A 24,324-nucleotide genomic window follows, 5' to 3' on the forward strand; every position below is an offset into this window, starting at 1 on the left:
TCCCCCCTTAAATCAGGGTCCCATTCAGAGTCCACTTATTTTAGAGCCCCTCTTTAGCCCAGGGGCCCGCATCAGTGTGTCCTCTTACTTTAGAGTCCTCGCTTACACCAGAGTCCCCATCAGAGCCCTCCTTAGATATGGGGGCCCCATTAAAGTACATCAGGATCTTATTTTTATGTCTCCCTTACACCAGGATCCCCATCAGGGTCCCCCTTTATATACAATGACCCTTTCATGAGAGTCACCTTACATCCAAGTGTCCACTTTCATCTGAGCCCACATCAAAGTTCCCATTTCCTCAGAGTCCCTCCTTATACCAGGAGCCCCATCAGAGCTCCCCCTTACTTCAGGGTCCCCATCGGGTCCTCATTACATTAGAGTCCCCCTTACATAAGTATCCCCATTAGAGACCACCCTTACATCATGGACCCCATCAGAGTCCCCATTATATTACAGCCTTCCTTTATATCAGGAACCTCATCAGAGTCTCCCTTACATCAAAGTCCCCCCTTATAGCAGGGTCCCTCCTTATATCAGTTTTTTTTTTTGGCGGAAACGCAGGCACCATTCATTTAAATGGGTTGCCACGGCTGCGCAAATGTGGCATGCACAAATTGCGGATATGTGAACTTAGGGTTAAATAGAGAACATTTTTTAACCGCTTGCTGACAGCCTCACGCAGATATACTGCGGCAGAATGGCACGGCTGTGCAAAACCCCGTACGGGTACATTGTCTCCTTTAAGAGCTGCCAGAAGGGCATGCACACTGCATGGCTCAGGACCCAATGCGTGTGGCCGGTGGGCGCGATAGCACACAAATCCCTGTTCTGTCAGGGGAGAGACACCTATTGTTTGTTCTTACTAAGCAGGAACAACGATAGGTCTCTTCCCCTAGTCAGTCCTATCCCCATACAGTTAGAACACACTGAGGGAACACACATTTAACCCCTTGATCGCCGTCTAGTGTTAACCCCTTCCCTACCAGTGACATTTACACAGTAATCAGTGCATATTTATAGCACTGATCGCTTTATAAATGTCAATGGTCCCAAAAATGTGTCAAAAGTGTCTGATCTGTCCACTGCAATGTTGCAGTACCACTAAAATTGTAGATCTCCACCATTACTACTAAAAAAAAATAATAATAAAAATCCCGTAAACCTTTCCCATAATTTGCAGATGCTATAAAGTTTGGCGCAAACTAATCAATACACGCTTATTGCGATTTTTGTTACCAAAAATATGTAGAAGAATATATATCTTGGCCTGAAGAAGAAATGTGTTTTTTAACCACTTAAGGACCGTCCGACTTCATTATATGTCACTACTTTGAAGAGGAATATCGTTGCTATGGCAGCAACTAGCTGCCACAACCCCGGTATCCTCTTCTTCAGCTGGCGGTGTGCTTTCAGATAAAAGTGGTCTCTTACTTTGATCGGCTACGGGAGAGAAGCTCCCCCCACGCTCCGGTGCCCTCCGCGGCTTACTGGAGCCGTCGGTAGCGGCTGAGGCAATTGGGTTCTTCTCCCTGTTAGGTATGGAGATGAGTGAGGGGAAAATGCCCCCCATCAAAATGTCACTTCTGCTCATAGATCTTAAAGGGACATTTTTTTTTATTTTTTTTTATTTTTAATTGACATTTCATTTTTTTTATTTTTACTTTTTATTGCATTTTAGTGCATTTAGTGTAAGGTCTTTTTGACCCCAGATCTCATATTTAAGAGGTCCTGTCATGCTTTTTTTCTGTTACAAGGGATGTTTACATTCTTTGTAATAGGAATAAAACTGACACTTTTATTTTAATTTTTTTTAAAGAACAGTGTAAAAATAAAAAATAAAAGGCAAAATAAATAATAATAAGCTGAGCTTGTGTGCAGAACTGAACGCATATGTTGCCTATGGAGATTTTTAAGAGTAAAAGCCTGTCGCCATTCCACGAGTGGGCACAATTTAGAAGCGTGACATGTTGGGTATTAATTTATTTGGCGTAAAAAATTGCGCTAACTTTACTGCTGTCTTATTTTTAATTCAAATAAGTGTATTTTTTGACCAAAAAGTGCACGGCACAAATACAGTGTGACAGAAAGTATTGCAACGACCTCCATTTTACTCTCTAGGTTGTTAGAAAAAAAATACTTAATGTTTGGGGGTTCTAAGTAATTTTCTAGCAAAAAAATAAATGTTTTTACCTTGTAAATACCAAATCTCAGAAAGAGGCTTGGTCCTTAAGTGGTTAAAAACATTTTGGGGATATTTATTATAGCAAGAAGTAAAAAATATTGTTTTTTTTTTTTCAAAATTTTCGCTCTTTTTTTGTTTATAGTGCAAAAAAAAAAAAAGTGCAGAGGTGATCAAATACCGTTCAAAAGAAATGCTCTGTTTGTGGAGAAAAAGGACGCAAATTTCATTTGGGTACAGCATTGCATGACCGCGCAATTGTCAGTTAAAGTGACGTAGTGCCAAATTATAAAAAGTGCTCTGGTCAGGAAGGGGATAAAATCTTCCGGGGCTGAAGTGGTTAAAAAAAATAAAATAACTTGACGCATTTAACTGCTTGCCGCCAGCCCAACGTCAAGTGACGGCGGGGCGGTGAGGCTCTCCTTCCGGGACACGTCATATGACGACATCCCAGAACGGCCGCTCTTGCGCACCCACGGGGGCATGCAGTGCGGCGACTGTGGCCGTGCCGTGTCCTACCAACATCTAGGATTTCTGTAGAGAGCCGTGTTCGTGGCTCTTTAACCATGTGATCGGCTGTGTTCGGTCACATGTAAACAGGGAGATGCCGGAAATCGGCTCTCCTTGCCTCACACTGACAGAGTGTGTAGCGAGGAGAGCCAATCAACGGCATCTCCACGGGGGAGGACATCTAGGAATGTAATCAGGGCACTGATCATCAGTGCCCTGATTACAATATAGCAATACAGTTTCACCAATCAGTGCCTACCAATGCCAGCAGTCAGTGCCCACCAGTGGCAGTAATCAGTGCCCACAAGGGCCAACAATCAGTGCCCATTAGCGACGCCAGTCAGTACAGGCAATCAGTGCCACCTATCAGTGCTGCCCATCACTGCTATCAATGCCCATCAGTGTCACCCATCAGTGCCACCTATCAGTGCTGCCCATCACTGCTGTCGATCAATGCCCATCAGTGCCACCCATCAATGCCCATCAGTGCCCATCAGTACCGCCTATCCATGCCACCTATCAGTGCCCACCAATGCCACCTAACAGTGCCCATCAGTGCCGCCTATCAGTGCTCATCAGCGCCACATATCAGTGCCACCTATCAGTGCCCATAAGTGCAGCATATTAGTGCCTCCTCATCAGTTCAGCCTATCAGTGTTTATCAGTGCCGCCTCATCAACGCACATCAGTGAAGGCAAAAGATTACTTAGTTACAAAATTTACTGACAGGAAAAAAATTTTTTTTTCAAAATCTTCGATATTTTTTTTTTTTGTAAAAAATAAAAAACCCAGGAGTGATTAAATGCCACCAAAAGAAATCTCTATTTGTGTAAAGAAAATGATAAAAAAAATGTGTTTGGGTACAGCGTAGCACGACCGCGCAATTGTCAGTCAAAGCGCCGAAAGCTGAAAAATGGGCTGGGCAGGAAGGGGGTGTAAGTGCCCGGTAGACAAGTGGTTAAAAGGCACACCAACACAATATAATGCTTTGGCTCAGATTGTAAGCTCCTTGAGGGCAGGGACTGATGTGAATGTACAATATATATGTAAAGCGCTATAGAAGTACCTAAAATATATAATAATAAATACAAAAAATGCAATGCAATGCAGGTGCGTTAACACATGTGTTGCAGTGTGAATATACCCTTAATGAGCCCTAAAGGGGGATTGAACAATCCCATTGGAGCACTGTGGTAGAAGGAGAGATCCGATCAGATTGTCTGGTGTATGGTCAGTAATATCTGTTATGGGAGGACAGTGTGCCAGCAGAGAATTGTATTACAGAAGTCTCTTATTTCTAGAAGAACGGAAGGGCTGTGATCACTCACAGGGACCAGGCAGAAGCCCTCTACATCTGGCCGTGCCTTGTCCTCCTCCTCCTCCTCCTCCTCCTCCTCACCATCAGACAGGTGTGCCATCACCATCCAGGTCGGGGTTAACCCATCATTAGCCGTACACCTGGCTGGGAGGAGGGAGGGGAATGGCAGCCTTGAACAGAGCTGTGGGATTGACAGCTGAGCCGGGGATAGAAGGGTTAAATGTGTTCTGAGAATAGGATTCCCCCGGCCCCCTCTCCTCTCCTCTCCTCTGCTCTCCTCTCCTCCCTCTTCTTCTCCTCCTCGGGATTTCTTGGCTTTGGTGAGGAGCACACTTGCCGATCTGTTGCTGCTGTCCTTGGTGATGCAGAGCTCAATCCAATTAGCTTTCACCTCTAGATCCTCTGAGCCAGATTGTGGAGCTCCAGCCCCGGTGTATCTGTCAGTCTTGTGTGTGTGTGTGTGTGGTGTGTGTGTGTGTGTGTGTGGTGTGTGTGAATGTGTGACCATGTCTTCTTCTCTGCAGTTCAGTCTCTCCAAGCTGGGCTGAGCTGCTGTCTTGCTCTCCCATCCCACAATCCAGCCGCAGCACACAGCAAGCCCCCATCCTCATCCTCATCCTCCTCCCATGGAGAAGAAGAAGAAGACCAAGTAGAAGGTCCATGGCACCCATCTGCCCTCCTCCAGACTTGTAGAGCCAGCAAGACATGGGACAAGAACATCTGCTCCAGCTGTGTGGGAAGTGTCTTCTGCAGAACATCTAGCTACCTCTGGATTGGAGATGAACCCTGGGTTCCTGAGGGGTTCCCAGCTTCTCTTTCATCCACTTTAAGCAAGGTAAGTAGACTTCTCAATGCTCTTAGATCTTAAGGAGGCTGGTCTGGAAAAAAAAAAAAGGGGGGGCCAAGTTAAAAGACTTAAAGGGCAACCAAAGCTCATCATGTTCGTGACGACCATGTTGTGTCCAAGTGCAGCTCTTGTGTTTTTTTTTTCCAAAAGTGTGCTGAAAGGATGGAGTGTATTTGTCATTGTCATAAGTACTAGCTATTGTAAACAAGCATGCCTGCACCCAATCTATTATCCATGAAGGGAGATGTGCTTATTTATTTATTTGTATATATTGTTATGCATGCACTGTGACTTCTTTACACAAACAGTCCTCCATGAAATGTACAAATGTGTTGAGTTGCAACTTGCAAGTCAAGAGAGCTGAATCCCCTGCTCAGGACTATAGAATTAGATCCCTTTATCTGTCATCCGAAGCAAGATTAAACCCATCTCCGAGTAGGTGACACACAAAAGTATTTGTTTTACTTAATGACACCATGATGAAACAATGTTCCGTAGCGTAGCATCATCTATAAATACTCGTATGGAGAAATCAACATACAGGGTTTTACGTACCTACTGCTGCTTTAATCCAGGCAAATCAAGTTATGTAATGTTTTAATCTTGAAGAATGTGTCTTTTTTTTTTTTTTTTTATGTTGAGGTTACACAACGAAAGGTTCTTTGGCTGCTTCCTTCTCTTTTATGATGCTGAGAGTTAAGTGACTCGGTAGATCCTTAGCTGACAATAACCATTTAATGAAAGTTCAATACTATAATGTAAGAAGAAAAAAGAAGGCTAAATGAGAGATGATTTCCGATCGATAATAATCCTATCCTGTGCTGCTAAGGAGCTGGCAGAGCTTGGCTAAAAAATAAATAAATAACTAAAAGACAGCACAAAAATGTACCGTTCTATAAAAAAAAGTTTAACAAGTGTGTGGCTTTGTCTAAGTTAGTGGTGGGGTCTGCCATTTCTCGCAGGGAACGATGGGCCTACCTTGCCTAGTAACCTTTTGAAGGCCTTTAAGGCTTTTACCTGTGCTACGTGAAGGTCTATTGAATGAGCTCCTATGGTTATGGTTGGGTTATGACCTTCAATAGCAGGTGCTCTTTACATATCCTTGATGATTGCATTTGGGCCACATTTACTTGGGGCAGGGCCGTCTTTAAGGCAGGGCAAAAGGGTCAGCTGCCCCAGGTTGAGTCATTGTTGTGGAGCCTGAAGCAGCTGCCCCTTGAGCCTACACTGCCTGAAAATAGTTGACAAGTGGATTCAGTAGGACCCAAGAAAATGTTTGCCCAGTGTCCAATCACTATTAAAGATGGCCCTGACTAGGAGAGCCTTTTATTCTTCATAAACCATGCTACTAACAACACATCCTTCAGAATATGAGAGAGAAATGTATATACTGTTAGAGTAGAAATTCATCACCCACATTGGCACAAGGTGCCAGGAGCAATTGTGGTCAATAGTGGTATACAAGATGTGAGCACTGAGATGTCTAGTGGTGGGTAGACTGAAAATGTTATAAAATAAACCACAGACTGCATGGAGAAAGGTGCACAGACATTGCTTTTTTAATTGTGTGTGTGTGTGTGTGTGTGTAATATATATATATATATATATATATATATATATATATATATATATACATACACACACACACACACACACACACACACACACACACACAAACCTTGATCTCATTAGGTTATGCAGTTTATTATAGTGGGCCCTGTTGTGGCAATGTAAGAGTAGTGGGTGAGATTTACTAAAACTGGTGTACTCAGTATCTGGTACAGCTGTGCATGGTAGCCAATCAGCTTCTAACTTCAACTTATTCAGTTAAGCTTTGGCAATAAAACCTGGAAGCTGTTTGGTTTCTATGAAGAGTTGCACCAAATGTTGCACTCTTCAGTTTTAGTAAATAACCCCCCCCCCCCCCCAAGGGGGAGATTTACAATAACTGGTGAACTCCAAAACTGGTGCAGCTGTGCATGGGAGCCAATTTGCTTCTAACTTCAGCATGTTCCGTTCAAAAAAACAAAACCTGGAAGCGGATTGGTTTCTGTGAAGAATTGCACCAAATTTTGCTCTCTCCAGTTTAAGTAAATAACCCCCAGTGGGGGAAGATTTACCAAAACGGCCACAGTCAGAATCTGGTGCAGTTGTGCATAGCAGCCAATCAGCTTCTAACTTCAACTTGCTAAATGAAGCTTTGGCAATAAAACCTGGAAGCTGATTGGTTTCTATGCACAGCTGCACCAGATGTGGCACTCCCCAGTTTTAGTAAATCAATCCCATAGAGTTGCTTGCTTGACAACGCTGCCCAGAGAACATCTTGCATTTTTTCACTGAATATTCTGAATGTTCTGATTAGATAAGGTGGAGAGTTTCTATGAAGAGTTGCACCAAAGTTGGCGCTCCCCAGTTTTAGTAAATACCCCCCTGTGTTATTTTTAAAGGTGTCAGAGAGTTTTTGAAGTTCTCAATTTCAAGCAATTTGCTTCAAGTGGTGTTGTAATAAAATGGAACCCAATCTATATTGTCTAGAGATATTTATTGATTCCTCGAAACGCATTGGTTATGTTAGTAAATTTGCCCCCCCAAAAAAAGTGTGCCTATTTATAAAATGAATGTTGTCCTGTTAGACTTTGCTTTACATTGAGAAGAGGAAAACCTTTAGAAGGTGGAAAGCTTGCTCATGACATGAGTGTTATGCAGAAAAGGTGCAATGACAGGTGCAATGGTGTGTCTCAGCGGTGGCTGGTGCAATGACATTGAAGGGCAAAGTGGAAAATTTAATTTATAGAGCATATTAATGATATTAGGTTTGTTTTCAGAGATTAAGAAATACCATCACCCCTTGATCTTGGATTAGTATTAGTTGCCAGTTTCCTATTAGGGAAAACAGTCTTGTGCTACTAGAATGCAGTGTTATTAGGTGACACTCATGCTTGGCATTGTCACAGAACACTTGTATTTCACTCGTCCTTAGTCAGGTCTTTTGCAGGTCACCATGTGGTTGGTCGGGTCAGATATGGTGTCTGAATGCCTTTCTGTCATCTATGTTTACTGCTGGTAATGATTTTTTTTCTAGGTCATTTACAAGACCAGCAAGAGAAAGCTTGTAGGGTGATGCATTCAGTCTTACAGGGAAAGGATGAAGAGCCTGAAACCAATATAATGGGAACTGTCATATGTAATAAGGACTGGACTAGGTTAAAATCCATGGTTTAGCTTCTATTAGGCTCATTTAGCAGGATGGTAGGGTCAGGTATATCATATAGTTTTGATATATCAGAAATCTGTGCCTATGTTGATGTAATTAGCTGCTTCTCTAAAAGGCCCAAGTAGCCAATACTTGTTCAGATGGACCTTTTTATATAACCGTGGAATTTACACTATATTACCAAAAGTATTGGGACACCAATAGTCTAGACATCTTCCAGTTGGGCTGTGTTGTGTTTATTAATAATCCCAACAACCCCGCCCACCCCCCATGGATGTGCACTAAATTACCAAAAATATTGGGACGGACGCCTTTACACATACATTAACTTCAATGGCATCCCTGTCTTTGTCCATAGGGTTCAGTATTGGGTTGGCCCACCCTTTGCAGCTATAACAGCTTCAACTCTTCTAGGAAGGCTGTCCACAAGGTTTAGGAGTGTGTCTAGAATATGTTTGACCATTCTTCCAGAAGCGTATTTGTGAGGTCAGGCATTGATTTTGGACGAGAAGGCCTGGCTCGCAGTCTCCGCTCTAATTCATCCCAAAGGTGTTCTATGGCGTTGAGGTCAGGACAGTGAAGTTCCTCCACCCCAAACTTGCTCATCCATGTCTTTATGGACCTTGCTTTGTGCACTGGTGCGCAGTCATGTTGAAACAGGAAGGGGCCATTCCCAAACTGTTCCCAAAAAGTTGGGAGCATGAAATTGTCCAAAATATCTTGGTATGCTGACGCCTTAAGAGTTCCCTTCACTGGGACTAAGGAGCCAATCCCAACCCCTGAAAAACAACCCCACACCTTAATCCCCACTTCACCAAATGTTTTGGACACAAAGCAAGGGCCATAAAGACCGGATGAGCAAGTTTGGGGTGGAGGAACTTGATTGGGCTGCAGATTTCTGACCTCAACCCAATGGAACACCTTTTGGGATGAATTAGAGGGGAGACTGCGAGCCAGGCCTTCTCGTCCAAAACAGTGCCTGACCTCACAAATGCGGTTCTGGAAGAATGGCCAAACATTCCCATATACACACTCCTAAACCTTGTGGACAGCCTTCCCAGAAGAGTTAAAGCTCTTATAACTGCAAAGGGTGGGCCAACACAATATTGAACCCTACGGACTAAGACTGGGATGCCATTAAAGTTCATGTGTGTGTAAAGCCATCTGTCCCAATACTTTTGGTAATTTAGTGCACAACCATGGGGGGGATTATTAATAAGCACAACACCATATGAGGCTCTGAATAACACAGCCCAACTGGAAGATGCCTAGACTCATTTTAGTCATTTTACATTGAACTTTATCCATAGCACTATACAGAGAACGCTGAACCATTCACAACGGTCTGGTTCCACAAAATAGCTCATAGGCTATTGTCACCATAACAGTTAAAGTGGTATTAAAACCAAAATGAAAATGTTATCATATAGCAGCTTACCATTTCTTAGATGTGGTGGCTGTGTTAGCTTTCTTTTTTAGGCTTTTTTCCCTTTATTTTTCCCTGGTGATCCAGCCAGTAAATCTGTTATTTTTCAACTTACTTTAGCAGACCAAGCTGCCCAGCAAATGAGGCAGTTAGAGGGTTGAAATAAGACATTTACCACATATATGGGTGCTTACCATGATCAGCTTTTATTAATTTATGTAAACTCTATATCTCAAAATGAAAAAAAGAAAAAGAAAAATGTTTGCTGTAACTGATTACAAAGTGTGAGCTGGAGTTGGCTTCAGTTTGTTTGTTTGTGTATTTAAAGCGGTAGTAAACCAGCAAAAAAATAAAAATCTTCTTCCTGCAAATGAATGTCATGATGTGCTAGTATGCATTGCATACTAGCAAATTATAAAAAAGACTTACCTGAAAACGAAGCCCGCCAGTTGCACGCTGTCACCACTGTAGGCACTTCCATCTCCACCCGGGCTTCCTTCTGGTTTCGCGGGCAGCCACCATTTGATTGGCCGAGCCACAATGACGTCACTGCCGTGGCACGGCTCTCTCTATGGATGGCACGTCATCCACTGAGAAAGCAGTACACATGTGCTGGTTACATCACCAGCACTGTGAAAGTAAATATCTCCTAAACGATGCATGTTTAGTAGATATTTACTGTACCTACAGGTAAGCCTATATTATTTATATCTGTAGGTATAAATAAAATAAAAAAAGTCTTTACTACCAATTTAAGTCTGCTAGTACATTTAAAACTACCCCACCAGACTAACAGCGCTACTGTGTGCTGAGCCCCCTGTGCTATTAGAGTAGGGGCACTCTAATACAGAAGGTGGGTTACTGGCCAGATCGCCAAATGAAAACAGAGGGGAAAAAAGCCTAAAAAAAAATAATAAAATGAATGCCGCCACCACATCTCATGATTAGAAAGTGTTAGCTGGAGTTCACTTTAATTTGGTTATGGAAATTTGGTTGGTTGGTGCCTATAGGTGGCAATAAGGCACCTAAAACAATAAAAAATGTGCCACATCCTATCGGGTATGTAAAGTTTGCAATGTTTGAAAAGATGAACTTTAAGGGCACAGATATACATTTTAAACAAAATAGATTTATTAATATACATATATATTACAATATTACAGTACATATATAGCGTCAAACATAAAAGTTGGACTACTAGTGGTTCTCCTAATGTACAAACTGGATATGGTTTTACTGTGTGACAATAGGGGTATCCTCCTAGTTGGGGTTTCACTTTTCCAGTAATAGATTAAAAACAGTTCTGCTCTACATGTTTCGCGCCTCCGTCGCTTCTTCAGGAGCTTAAATATTTCTATATATGAAAAAATATTTTTAGTAACTGTATATTGTATGGAACAACTTACAATTATAACAATATAGATGTTATAATTGTAAATTGTTCCGTACAATATACAGTTACTAAAAATATTTTTTCAGAGTCCCTTTCCTCTGATACCAGGGGGAAATATTACGCACAAATTTGTCTTCCAGTTTGGCTGAGTGAAGCAGAAAACTTGTATGTTGGCATAATATGAAACATTGGAGCGCTCCTATTGATGGACATATGTCTAGGAACTTCTTCCAAGCAGTTATAACAAGAAGGCCCTTCAGTAAGCAAACCAATAACTGAATAATTCACTGAGAGGTGCAAAAGAAATCAGAATAAGGAAATGCGTAGACAACAGTAAGATTTTAGTTTACCGAGCTCAGGTTATTTAACTCCTTTTCGCCCAGGCCCAGCATCCCTTTAATAGGGTCTGTACACCCGGGGGGGGGGGGGGGGTTAGAAAGATCAGTGATTATGTGACCACTATGATTAACTGTCACAGTAGTTCAATTTTTGGGAGCTGGTCCCACCACTCATGATCTTTAGCGGGGATCGAGAACCTCTATGACAGCTCAGTCTCTGTGCTGGGAGCGCACAGTGAATGCACCCTCAGCACAGAAACATCAACAGTCCAATGACTGATGTGTGCACCATTTGGGTGCCTACTCCTTTGCCACCACACATACACTATATTACCATAAATATCGGGATGTCTGCCTTTACACATACATGAACTTTAATGGCATCCCAGTCTTAGTCCGTAGGGTTCATTATTGAATGGGCCCACCAATATACCAGCTGGTTATACCAGCTTCAACTCTTCTGGGAAGGCTGTCCACAAGGTCTAGGAGTGTGTCTATGGGAATATTTGACCATTCTTCCAGAAGTCCATATGTGAGGTCAGGCACTGATGTAGACAAGAAGGCCTGGCTTGCAGTCTCCTCTCTAATTCATCGTAAAGGTGAAAAAATATATAATGCAATCTATACACTGGGAGGAGAACCTCTAGGATGGAAAAGGACCTGGGGGTCCTAGTAGATGATAGGCTCAGGAATGGCATGCAATGCCAAGCTGCTGCTAACAAAGCAAACAGAATATTGGCATGCATTAAAAAGGAGATTAATTCCAGACATAAAACGATAATTCTCCCGCTCTACATGCTGTCCAGTTCTGGGCACCAGTCCTTATGAAGGATGTACTGGAAATGGAGCGAGTACAAAGAAGGGGAACAAAGCTAATAAAGGGTCTGGAGGATATTAGTTATGAGGAAAGGTTGCGAGCACTGAACTTATTCTCTCTGGAGAAGAGACGCTTGAGAGGGGATATGATTTAAAATTATAAATACCATACCGGTGACCCCACAATAGAGAGAAAACTTTTTTGTGGAAGGAAGTTTAACAAGACTCGTGGCCCCTTAAAATTAGAAGATAAGAGGTTTAACCTTAAGCTACGTAGAGGGTTCTTTACTGTAAAAGTGGCAAGCATGTGGAATTCCCTCCACAGGCGGTGGTCTCGGCGGGGAGCATCAATAATTTCAAAAAACTATTAAATAAGCACCTGAACGATTGCAACATACAGGGATATACAATGTAATACTGACATATAATAACACACATAGGTTGGACTTGATAAATTTGTCTTTTTTCAACCTCACCTACTTTATAACTATATGAGGTTGAGGTCAGGGCTCATCCATGTCTTTATGGACCTTGCTTTGTGCACTGGTGCGCAGTCATGTTAGAACAGGAAGGGACAATTCCCAAACTGTTCCCACAAATTTGGGAGCATGAAATTGTCCAAAATGTCTTGCTATGCTGACGCCTTAGGAATTCCCTTCACTGGAAGGGGCCAAGCTCAACCTCTGAAAAACAACCCAACACCATAATCCCTTCTCCACCAAATTATTTGACCTGTGCACAAAGCAAGGTCCATGAAGACATTGATGAGCGAGTTTAGGGCAGAGGAAGTTGACTGGCCTGCACAGAGTCCTGACCTCAACCCAATAGAACACATTTGGAATGAATTAGAGAGGAGACTGCGAGCCAGGCCTTCTCGTCCACATCAGTGCCTGACCTCGCAAATGGAAGAATGGTCATACATTCCCATAGACACAGTCCTAGACCTTGTGGACAGCCTTCCTAGAAGAGTTGAAGCTGTTATAGCTGCAAAGGGTGGGCCAACTCGATATTGAACCCTACGGACTAAGACTGAGATGCCATTAAAGTTCATGTGCATGTAAAGGCAGGCTTCCCAATACTTTTGGTAATATAGTGTATGTTAACACAGGAGTCAACCGGTTAAGATATGGTATCTGAATACATGGGATCCTAAAATTTGCACATCATCAAGATTTTTTTCTGTTGTGCTGTCTGCAGGGTTGTCACAAAACACACGACTCAAAAGGGGTTGGTTTACCAAAGGCAAAATAACTATTCACTATGCAAGAGAATTTGCCTCAGAGCTTAGTGCATTTGGTAAATTTCAGTTTGCAAATACCCAATAAATAGAATAAAAAAAAAAAAAAACTGTATTTCTGCTTGCAGATGATTGGATGATGGAAGTCAGCGAGCTTCACCTCATTTACTAAGCTCTTGTGCAAATTCCCTTGCAAAACGCAAATGTACTTGCAAAGTGATAAGCTAATTTGCCTTTAGTAAATGAACCTCAGCTTTTTGACACCAATATCATAATGAACAACAAAACAATCAGCAACATGTGATTGAGATATTTTCACTTTAGAGGGTAAGGTGCAAATTTCTTTTCTGCAACCACGAGTTGCAGGAAAGGAATTTGCATGATTCCCCCATCAACCCAGATAGTGCTTACAGGGGAATCCCTGCTGCCCAGACATGGTCATTCTCCCAGTGAGAGGAAGGGCAGGGGAAGCAGTCCCCGCCAGGAGAAGACAGTGATTATTGCTAGCGGCTATACCAGCCACTAGAGATAATCGTAAGTAAATCCGGCAGGCTGGTTGTACCCAAGTTGATTGATCAACTTGGTACATTCAATCTGCCCGTACACGGTTTGAATATTGGCCGGTCCTTTTTCAACCTCTATGGCTGGCCTAACTGATATCTTTTTAATTTTTATTGCCCCAAGAAATGGATTTGAATTGCTGTGTACTCCTAGGGCTTGTTCACACCATATCCATTAAAGAGTTACTAAACCCACAACAGTAAAATCAGTCTGTATATGCAGTAAAGCATGCTTGCTATACTTATTGTGAAATCTTAGGGGTTAATCCTCCACATTGTATAAAAAGGCTATGTGATCCTGTCTTCTCTGATCTCCATCTCCCTTTGTCCACAGTCCCCAATCCATCTCCTGATAGTACAGAGCCTTGGGGGAATGCTGAACATTGTCAGTTTGGTGTGTATTGCTAGAGAGTTTTTTTTTTCTTGGGGAGGGTGCATATGATCAGCACAGGGCCAATTAGCACTGTCCAGACAGAGGGTCAGGGGTCATGCAGCCTCATAGGACAGTCAGATGAGAATGAAAACTCCTCTTACAAGCTTTAGCCAGTGCTCGGCCGAACACTTATAGAAGTCACAAGACTGCTATAGTCTGCTGAAGAGAAAAGGTATTTAGCAGTTTATATTTACTAAAACATTTGCATTTCTGTGTACTGTGGGAGACCAGATATAGCGAATGCAGGGCCCTGTGTTTAGTAACACTTTAAGCTGTGTTGTTCTGCACATCAGTGCACATGTGAACAGGGCACATATTCACCCCTTCACCCATTCACACCCTACATGTGAACATGGTGTGAACAAGCCCTTAAGGTGCATGTCTAGACATACATTTTTCCGTAGTTTTTGATTTCTGATGAATCTATCATCAACAGGACAAAGAGTGAATGTAAATCTCTAATGGAGCCCCAAATAGCAGAAAAAAACCCAACATACTCTTCAACAATTATTTGTTGTTCATACATCACGGGACGCAGAGCTCTATTCATTACATCATGGGTTAGACACTGGCAACCCTAATTGTAAGGAGAGCTCCTCCCCTATATAACCCCTCCCATATGGAGAGTACCTCCGTTTTTTCGCCAGTGTCTAAGGTGTTTGGTCACGATGCAAGATGTGCTTAGAAGAAAGCTCTGTTTGAAGGTCCCTGCGGGGTTCTAGGCACTACATAACTGGATCCATATCTTGGGCCAATTTCAATTGCCTAAGATGGATGGTACCCGGGCCTCGTAAAAGATGAAACAAGGTTTGCATGCAATGTCTCTCCCTGAGGACTGGGCTCTGGGATCCAGTACTTTTGAGCATATATATTAAATGCACAAAGTTTTTCTGGCAGTCTTCTACAGGTCCAGGTAAGAGGCTCCTGTAAGTAGGAACCAAGATCCTTGAAGGTTGGCACAACACTACCCGCTGTGATGGGTGAAGGTTGGGTCTGTTCTCAACAGTATCCTGCGGTGGGGATAAGTTAAATGTAGCAATCCTAGGTAAATACCTTAAGGATTAGCTTCTTTGAGTTGTTGCATGTCTTACCTGTTTTCCGCCACTAAAGGGAGTAAGAAGCACACCTGGTGTTACTTACATGTTTCCAGGAAATACAGCTCAGTAAAGCCGCTCTGTCAGTTGCTCACCTCCTCCGCTGCAGGCTCTGCCACTCAAATGATAATGGGATCCCACACAGTCTTGGGGTCCCCGAGTAGCCTCCGGTCTTCTCTCTTCCCCCCCCCCCCCGGATCCTGGCCACCGCCATATTGGCCCTACGAGCTTTTACGGTGAAAACATCAGGGAAGGAGGGGGGGCGTGGTTGCGAGTGCCATGCACTTGTGGCGCACGTGGCGATTCACTGCGTAGGTGTGAGGCACTTGTTTTAAAGAGCCCAGGTCACCAGGAATCTGTAAACGGCAGGACACAGAGTTGGGGCATGTAAGCATCTCATGTGGTTCGGATACAGGCACACCTAGACACCTACTCAGCGAGTCAGCATCAGGTTGTGCAATCTAAGCAAACATTACTATTGTAATCTAGGCACAACAGTGTATGCAATTGATTTTATTACCTCTGTTTTGTTACCTTAGGACTCCCCACAAAAGGGTTTCAGGAGCAGGTAAAAAAAAGCACCGTCTGGGTCAGGGGGACTCTAGACGTGTAGGATAACATCCCCCTCTTAGAGACTGGAGGCAGACATGCAGGGTGAGCCATTACCGCTGTCAGGCATTGCTGCCTCTCCCAATATTGCAGCCCCTGCATATGTCAGTGAAGATGCTATGGAGGCAGCATTGGATGGTTTAGAACACAGGATTACTGCTTTTATCACAGCATCCTTAGCAGATAGCACAACACGGGGTAGGTCCCTTTGGCTTAAACATTGGGCAGCTGAAGCCTCATGCAAAAGATATTAAGCTGGGTTCCTGTTTCATGGGGAACGCTTGTTTGGGGATGATCTGGATAAATAGATCCGGTTAAAAAGAAAGATAATCGTCCTTCTTTTAAACATTCTCTTTCCCTAGCCCCGAATACCTCGGCCTCTGGGCAGTGGTGACGGCCTTCCCAGTCCAGTACAAGAGGAAAGGTCCAAGGCCAAGCCCATGGGCAAAAGAAGCCTTAGGGTCAAAGGTCTGCTAAGCAGAATCCCAAAGCTTCTATGAAAGATGCATACCCACTCAGCCAGATGGGGGGAAGGCTTCGGGGTTTTTCGGGTGTTTGGCAGAAAGAGATTCAAGACAAGTGGGTATCCTCCACGGTATCTCTCGGGTGCAAGCTAGAATTTTGGGGATTTCCACCATCCCGTCTCCTTTTGTCAAGTGTTCCCAAGCACCCAGAAAAAAGGAGACGCTTGTTTCTGGCTTTGGATCACCTGTTGTCTAAAGGGGTGATAATAGAGATGGCTCCAGAGAAGCAAGGCTCGGATTTTATTCAAACCTCTTTACAGTCCCGAAACCAAACGGAGATGTCAGACCTATTCTGGATCTAAAGGACCTAAATCAGTTCCTAAACATTTGCTCGTTCCACATAGAGTCTATCTGCTCGGTGGTCTCCACCCTTTAGGGGGGAGAATTCCTGGCATCAATAGATATCAAAGATGCATATCTACATGTGCCATTTTCCCGCCCACCAGAAGTTCTTAAGGTTTGCGGCACTTCCAATTTGTGGCCCTCCCAGACGGTCTAGCCACGGCACCTCAATTTGGTCCGACTAGTCAAGGCCAGGAAAAATCCTTATTATTGGGGAAGATGGTTGCCTCATTCGAGGCTGTTCCTTATGCCCAATTCTACTCAAGGCCTTGAACAAATGAGTTCAAGCCTTGAATCTTCCAATGCACCTGTAACCATCAGTGCGCCAGAGCCTCAATTGGTGGTTACTAGACAAGAATATACAGAAGGGGAAGTCCTTTTTTCCAATTTGTTGGAAAGTCGTAACTACAGATTCCAGCCTCTCAGGCTGGGGAGCAGTTCTGGAAGAAGCTTCGATCCAAGGCAAATCTTCCAGAACCAAAGGGTCCTTACACATCAACATTCTGGAACTCCAGGTAATCCATTTAGCCCTGAAGACCTGGACAGGCAGGCTATAAGGTTCCCTGTCCGAGTTCAGTCCGACAATGCCACAGCAGTGGCCTATATCAATCACCAAGGGGGCACCAGCAGTCTGAGTGCCCAGAGGGAGGTGAATCATGTTCACACTTGGGCAGAGAAACATGTTCCTGGTCTATCAGCTGTCTTCATTCCAGGGGTGGAAAATTGGAAAGCGGACTTTTTAAGCCGCCAGCAGCTGGATTTAGGAGAATGGTCATTACACCCTGCCATATTTCAAGTAATATGCCAGAGATGGGGTACTCCGGATGTAGACCTACTAGCCTCCAGGTTCAACAACAAACTGGACATTTTTGTATCAAGAACAAAGGACCCGCTAGCACAAGGTTCAGATGCCTTGATTGTTCCATGGGTTCAGTTTTCTCTGATCTATGTGTTCCCTCCAGTTCTGCTTCTTGCTCGGTTACTTCGCAGGGTCAGGTCAGAAGGGAAACCAGTAATCCTAGCAGCTCCGGGATGGCCCAGGAGGTCCTGGTATGCAGAAATCGTGAGGATGGCAGTCGGAAGGCCATGAGTGCTCCCACTGTGACCTGCTCTCACAAGGGCAAATATTCCATCCTTCCTTACAAAGTCTGAATTTGATGGTTTGGCTGTTACCCACTTCTCGGGTCCAGTCCTAAATACTCTGGTTAATGCCAGGAAGCCGGCATTCAGTCTCATTTATTATGGAATCTGGAAGGCATATGTCTCCTGGTATGAGTCCAAAGGATGGCATCCTAGAAGGTATGCTATAGATAGAATTCTTGCTCCTCCTTCAGTTAGGAGTAGAGATGAAGCTGGCCTTAAAGCGGAGGTCCACCCTAAAATGGACCTCCGCTCATCTGATCCCTCCCCCCCTCCGGCGCCACAATCGGCACCTTTCAGGGGGGAGGGGGGTGCAGTTACCTGGATAATCCAGGTAACTGCACCCACTTCCGGGCTAGCTGTCTGCGGAACGAGCGTAGGTTACGCCCCCGTTCCGCAATGCCCCGCCCCCTTCAGCAAGTGCCCCGCTGCCTGCTGGGAAACACACAGCTCCCAGAGGCAGCGGGGACCGTCCGGATTGCGCCGCGCGGCTCGCGCATGCGCAGTAGGGAACCGGGAAATGAAGCCGAAAGGCTCCATTTCCTGATTCCCATACCCAAGATGGCGGCGGGACCCGGCAGCCGAGCGAGCGATCGGCTTCGGGTGCCGACATCGCGGGCGCGCTGGACAGGTAAGTGTCACTATTTAAAAGTCAGCAGCTGCAGTATTTGTAGCTGCTGGCTTTTAAAAAAAAAAAAAAAAAACGCGGAGTCCCGGTGGACTCCCGCTTTAAACACTATCAAGGGTAAGCTCTCAGCCTTATCTGTATTTTTTCAGAAACTGCTTGCCTCTCATTCCCTAGTCTGTGCCTTTATTCAGGGGGCACTGCGTCTAAATCCACCAGTCAGGCCGCCCATGTGCCCATGGGATTTGAATTTGGTTCTGTCTGTTTTGCAAAAACAGCCTTTTGAACCATTATGTCATGCTTCTTTGTGTCTTTTTAACAGGAAGTTGTTTTTTCTTGTTGTCATATCCTCTGCCAGGAGGGTATCAGAGTTAGCAGCTCTTTTATGTAAAGAGCCATACTTAATTATTCACAAAGACAGGGTGGTGTTGCGTCCTCACCCGGCTTTCTTACCTAAGGTAGTATCAGGATTCCACCTAAAGATGTGGTCCTACCATTTTTCCAGATCTGCAGTCTGAGGATGAAATGATGTTACACTCTCTAGATGTTGTTAGAGCAGTCAAAATGTATATGGATGCCACTGCCCAGATGAAGTAGACTGACTTTCTGTTTGTGCTACCAGACGGTCCCAGGAAGGGTCAGGCAGCATCGAAGTCGAAATCTAGGTGAATTCAAAAAGTTATTGTTCGGGCCTATGATTTGGAAATGAAGATTCCTTTTTTTCATGTTAAGGTGCATTCGACTAGAGCAGTAAGTGTTTCATGGGCAGTGCACCACCAGGGCTCCATGGCTCAGATCTGCAAGTCTGCAACCTGGTCTTCGATCCATACATTCACTAGATTTTCTCAGGTGGATGTAAGAGGGCATGAGGATACTGCCTTCGGGTGCAGTGTACTGCAGACAGCAGCGTAGGTCCTCAGGTCCAATGACAGTCTTTTTTCTGATCTGTGTCTCCCTCCCCTCAAATTGGGCATTGCTCTGGGACGTCGCATGATGTAATGAATAGCACTCTGTGTCCCGTGATGTATTTTTAAAACAGCTTTCCTGTAAAATTATTTTCTTGGGATTACATTGTGGGACACGGAGCTCCCTGCCCATCCTCGGTATTTATGAATATATTTATGAATATATATGCATCGGGATACTAATTGCTTTGCTACAAAACTGAGGTACTCTCCTTATGGGAGGGGATAGACAGGGGAGGAACTCTCCTTTTGCCGTGTACACACGATCAGAATTTCGGCCAGCAAAAGACCCATAAGAGCTTTTCATCGGAAAATGCAACCATGTGTATGCTCCATTGGAATTTAGCTGGCCGAATTCCCACCAGCAAAAATTTGAGAGCATGTTCTCAATTTTTCCGACAGAAAAACTTCCGATCGTGTGTATGCAATTCCGACACGCAAAAACTCATGATTCAAGATTCAACTACGAGATGGAAGAATTGTGGCTACTGGGTATTGAACTTCCTTTTTCTAATCCCGTCTTACGTGTTGTACGTCACCGCGTTCTTGACAGTCGGAATTTTGTGTGACCGTGTGTAGGCAAGACAGCTTGAGCAAAATCCCAGTGGAAAACCACCAGAGCTTTTTCCGACCAAAATTCCGATCGTGTTTACGTGACATTACAATTAGAGTCGCCAGTGTCCAACACCTGAAGGTGGCTATCTAACCCACGATGTAATGAATAGAGCTTTGTGTCCCAAGAAAAGTATTTTACAGGTAAGTTGTTTTAAAAAATCCTATTTTGTCTTGATGAGATTTCTCAAAAACAATGACCATGAAGCTCAACTGCAGAAAACTTGAAATGTATCCCTAGGACCCCTTTCACACTGGACCACCCGTGCGTTATCTAGAAAAAAAATCACCACTTGTTTTAGCAGCGCTTTACCGCTGTTTAAGCGGCGCTTTTAACCCCTGAAAGCAGCAGCTGAAGAAGGGGTTAAAGATGCCCATGTTGCGCCGCTTCCTAATAGCTTTTCAGGCACTACAGAAGCGCTGCCCATTCATTGCACTGGGCAGAGGCGTTCTGGGAGCACTGTATACAGCGCTCTCAAACCGCTCCAAAGATGCTGCTTGCAGGACTTTTTCTAACGTCCCGCAAGCACACCACCCCAGTGTGAAAGCACTCTGGCTTTCACATTCGGGCGGCATGGGAGGCAGTTTTCAGGCGCTTAAAATGTCTGAAAACTGCCTCAGTGTGAAAGGGATCTTACAGTGAGGCTGTGCCTGCACTGCAGAGGTTTACTGTTCGCTTTGTCTAGAGGAGAGGAGAAGCACTTTTAATTACCCGAGCCTCTGCTCCCCCAGCAGATGGCACTCCCCTGTGCCCTTTGACATCATCATGTCCAAAGCAGAGCTATCGAATATGCACTGATCTTGATAATGTCAGGACCCTAGACCATTGGAGCATGGGGGAGACATTGACGAAATTGTGCGGATCAGTCTAGCAGTGAAGAAGAGCAGAGGATCGGGTAAGTAAATTCTCTTTTTTGTGTCCCCAAGACTTTGGGATTTAATCAAAAGTTGGAAAGCCATTTAAACCAATAACCATCATTTGTATTTGTCTGCAACCGATTCTGTATATAGAGAGTTCAGCTCATCATCTTGTTTGTCAAGTTTTAGCTATAGTATTTTCACTAAACCCAGGACCCTGCATTCAGTATATCTGGTCTCCCACAGTACACAGAACATGGAAATGCAATTATTTTAGTCAGGGCTTTTTTTCTCATAGAATAGGTGCAGGAACTTCCCCTTTTCTGAGTCACTTCTTGTCTCCACCCCATACCCACCCCTGAGCATTTTTCGGTTCCACCCCCTACCCACCTCCCAGTAGCGCAACAATAGACCGCCACACAAAAATATATCCCTTCCAGCAACAATAGATCCCCCCAGCAGCCAACATTGATAGACCATCCAGGACACCCCAGCAACCCTTGCCATTACATACATTCAGTGCTGGAGGTTCAGGAACCGCATCCCCCCGCATTCCTGCTGAAACTAAAGCCTTCATTTTAGTAAATCTAAACTGCTAAATACCTTTTCTCATCATTAGTATATAGCAGTCTCTGACTTCTATCAGTATTCGGGTGAGCACTGGTTAAAACTTGTAGGACGAGTGTTCATTCTCCTCTTACTGTCCTATGAGGCTGTGTGACCGCTGACCGTCTGGACAGTGCTGATTGGCCCTGTGCTGATGCACTCTCCCAAGAAAAAAACTCTCCAGCAATACACACCAAACTTAGCATGTGCAGAGTGCCCCAAGGCTTTGTTCTATAAGGAGATGGTTGGGGGAATGTGGAAGAAGGGTAGGATCAGAGAAGACAGGATCGAGCAGCCTTTTTACACAATGCAGAGGATTAACCCCTTAGGTTCCACAGTGAGTATAACAAGCATGCTTTACTGCATATGCAGACTGATTTTACTGTTGTGGGTTTAGTAACACTTTAAAAAGTTTTTTAAACAAGTCCTTTGTAACAGCAATAACTGTATGGCCAGCCAGCTGTGTCCAGCATTCCTTTAATTAGTGATTGCCAACAAGAGTTTTACATTACTCTTGGACCTCCTGGAACATTGGGCAAAGACTCCATAAACCTGGCCGGTATCCAGTAGTTTTAAAAATGGAAGCAATCTTGCCAGGACTGTATCTGAAGATCATGCTATTCTAGGCAAACATGAAGGATGATGCTTTTTCATCTTTTGTCACTATTTATGTCACCAGTCAGATTACAGGATTAGTACTAAGCACATAGACAGACTGAATGCACTTTTAGAAGTATCATGTTATTTGTTCTTTTTGTAGCCAGCATTGGACAGCACTATAGACTTTTGAAGGGGTTTACTAGTCTTTGGGATTGATTTACTAAAGGCAATAGGCTGTTCACTTTGCAAAGGAATTTCCTTAGCTTAGTAAATGCGGTGAACATTCACGTTTCAAATAATACCCAATCATGTGCAAGCAAATTTAATAAACAGTATTTTTTCTTGCACCTGATTGGATGATGGCAGTCAGCAGAGCTTTACCTCATTCACTAAACTATGTAAAAATTTAATTTCAAAGTGAAGACCAACCCATTTTGTCTTCAGTTATTCAAACATCCTGTGACCACTGATGGCAACCTTTGCCTCTTTCTTTAGTTCAGCTTTAAAAAATTGTATCTGTAAGATTTTCTCATATAAATATATATCTGTATTGTAGGTTGTTGCGTATGGTAATATTGGGGATGATGCTGTTGGTAATAGTCACCAATGCAAAAAAAGGTCTAGTTACAAAAATAAATAGCACTTGCTAGTGTGCTATGTGTTGTTGATATGACTGATGCTATTGGTGACCGTTATTTGCACACATAGCACTTATCTAATTGTGAACAAAAGGGAACAGTGCCCCATCATTGGTGTTAGAGGGAGGAACAGTGCCCCACCGTTGGTGTCAGTGGAGGAAGTAGTGCCCCATCATTGGTATCAGTAGGAGGAACAGTGCCCCATTGTTTGTGTCAGTGGATGAAGTAGAGCCCCATCATTGGTATCAGTGGAAGGAACAGTGCCCCATTGTTTGTGTCAGTGGATGAAGTAGTGCCCCATCATTGGTATCAGTGGGAGGAACAGTGCCCCATTGTTTGTGCCAGTGGATGAAGTAATGCCCCATCATTGGTATCAGTGGAAGGAACAGTGCCCCATTGTTTGTGTCAGTGGATGTAATAGTGCCCCAAGAGCCAGATAAAGGCAAGCAAAGGCCTGAATCTGTTCCCCGGAACGCAGTTTAGAGGTCACGGTTCAGATCTCCCACTTTATCAAAAACTAAACATGAAAGTTTTGGCTTTAAATGAAGTCAAAAGTTAAAAGCTGTCCCTATGAAGAAGAAAATAAATACTTTCTTCCCCTACTGCCCATGTTGCTATAATGCATCAAGCTGAAGTCTTTTCAAAAACCAACACTTCTGGGAGTGTCAATGTCCTGATCCCCTGTTGGGTTTAATGGTTCCTTCCACTGATCCTACATCACTATAAGATATACTAGTAACGTAGGGGTCATCAGGAGGAACCACTGAGCATAGCAGGGTACCAAGAATCTGACACTTTCAGAAGTGCTGGTTTCTTGTGAGACTTTAGGTGACAATTGCCTTCCTTCAGGGACAGATTTAATTCAGTATTTTATTTTTAGTAACAGAATCGGTTTAATGAAAGCTAAATGGCTGAACTTTCAATTTAAGTCATCTAAATACATTCCACAAGAAAAAAACAAAAAGTGTAGAAAGGCAAAAGCCCCATACACACGATTGGACTTTCCGACAACAAATCCGTGGAATTTTGTCCGAAGGGTGTTGGCTCAAACTCTTGCATACACACGGTCACACAAATGTTGTCCAACAATTACAAATGTAGTGGCGTACTAGACGCACTACATGGTTTTTCAGCTCTTTGTGCCACCCTTTGGGCTCCTTCTGCTAATTTTGTGTTAGTAGAAGTTTGGTGAGTGTTGATTCGCGCTTTTCTTGCCGCGTTTTTCATTTCATACTTTTCAGTTTGTTTCTAAACGGCCATTCGTCAACCAGACATGTTTTAGAATCGGAGGAGATAATGTGTTATTTATTATTGGCCTTGGAGTTATTGCTTTGACATTATTTTTTTGGTTAAATAATGATTTGATTTGGTATTGTTTCTATATTTTTGGATGCATAGAATGCACTTTTTGGTTAAGTTCTATTGGCAGATAGCATGTCT

General features: G+C 43.7%; 1 protein-coding gene across 1 annotated transcript in view; it reads left to right on the forward strand.

The window, feature by feature from the left end:
* Positions 1 to 4,074: 4,074 nt before the first annotated feature.
* KCNB2 (potassium voltage-gated channel subfamily B member 2) overlaps positions 4,075 to 24,324 on the forward strand; it is a 383,371-nt gene continuing 363,121 nt past the window's right edge. Inside the window, exon 1 of the mRNA XM_077492870.1 lies at positions 4,075 to 4,842. The gene's annotated coding sequence lies outside the window, so the exon portion shown is untranslated. The remainder of the gene's footprint in view (positions 4,843 to 24,324) is intronic.

The sequence above is a fragment of the Lithobates pipiens genome, unplaced genomic scaffold (assembly GCF_037356315.1).
Source record: "Lithobates pipiens isolate NorthernLeopardFrog02 unplaced genomic scaffold, aLitPip1_a1.2 Scaffold_19, whole genome shotgun sequence".
Classification (NCBI taxonomy): Eukaryota; Metazoa; Chordata; class Amphibia; order Anura; family Ranidae; genus Lithobates; species Lithobates pipiens.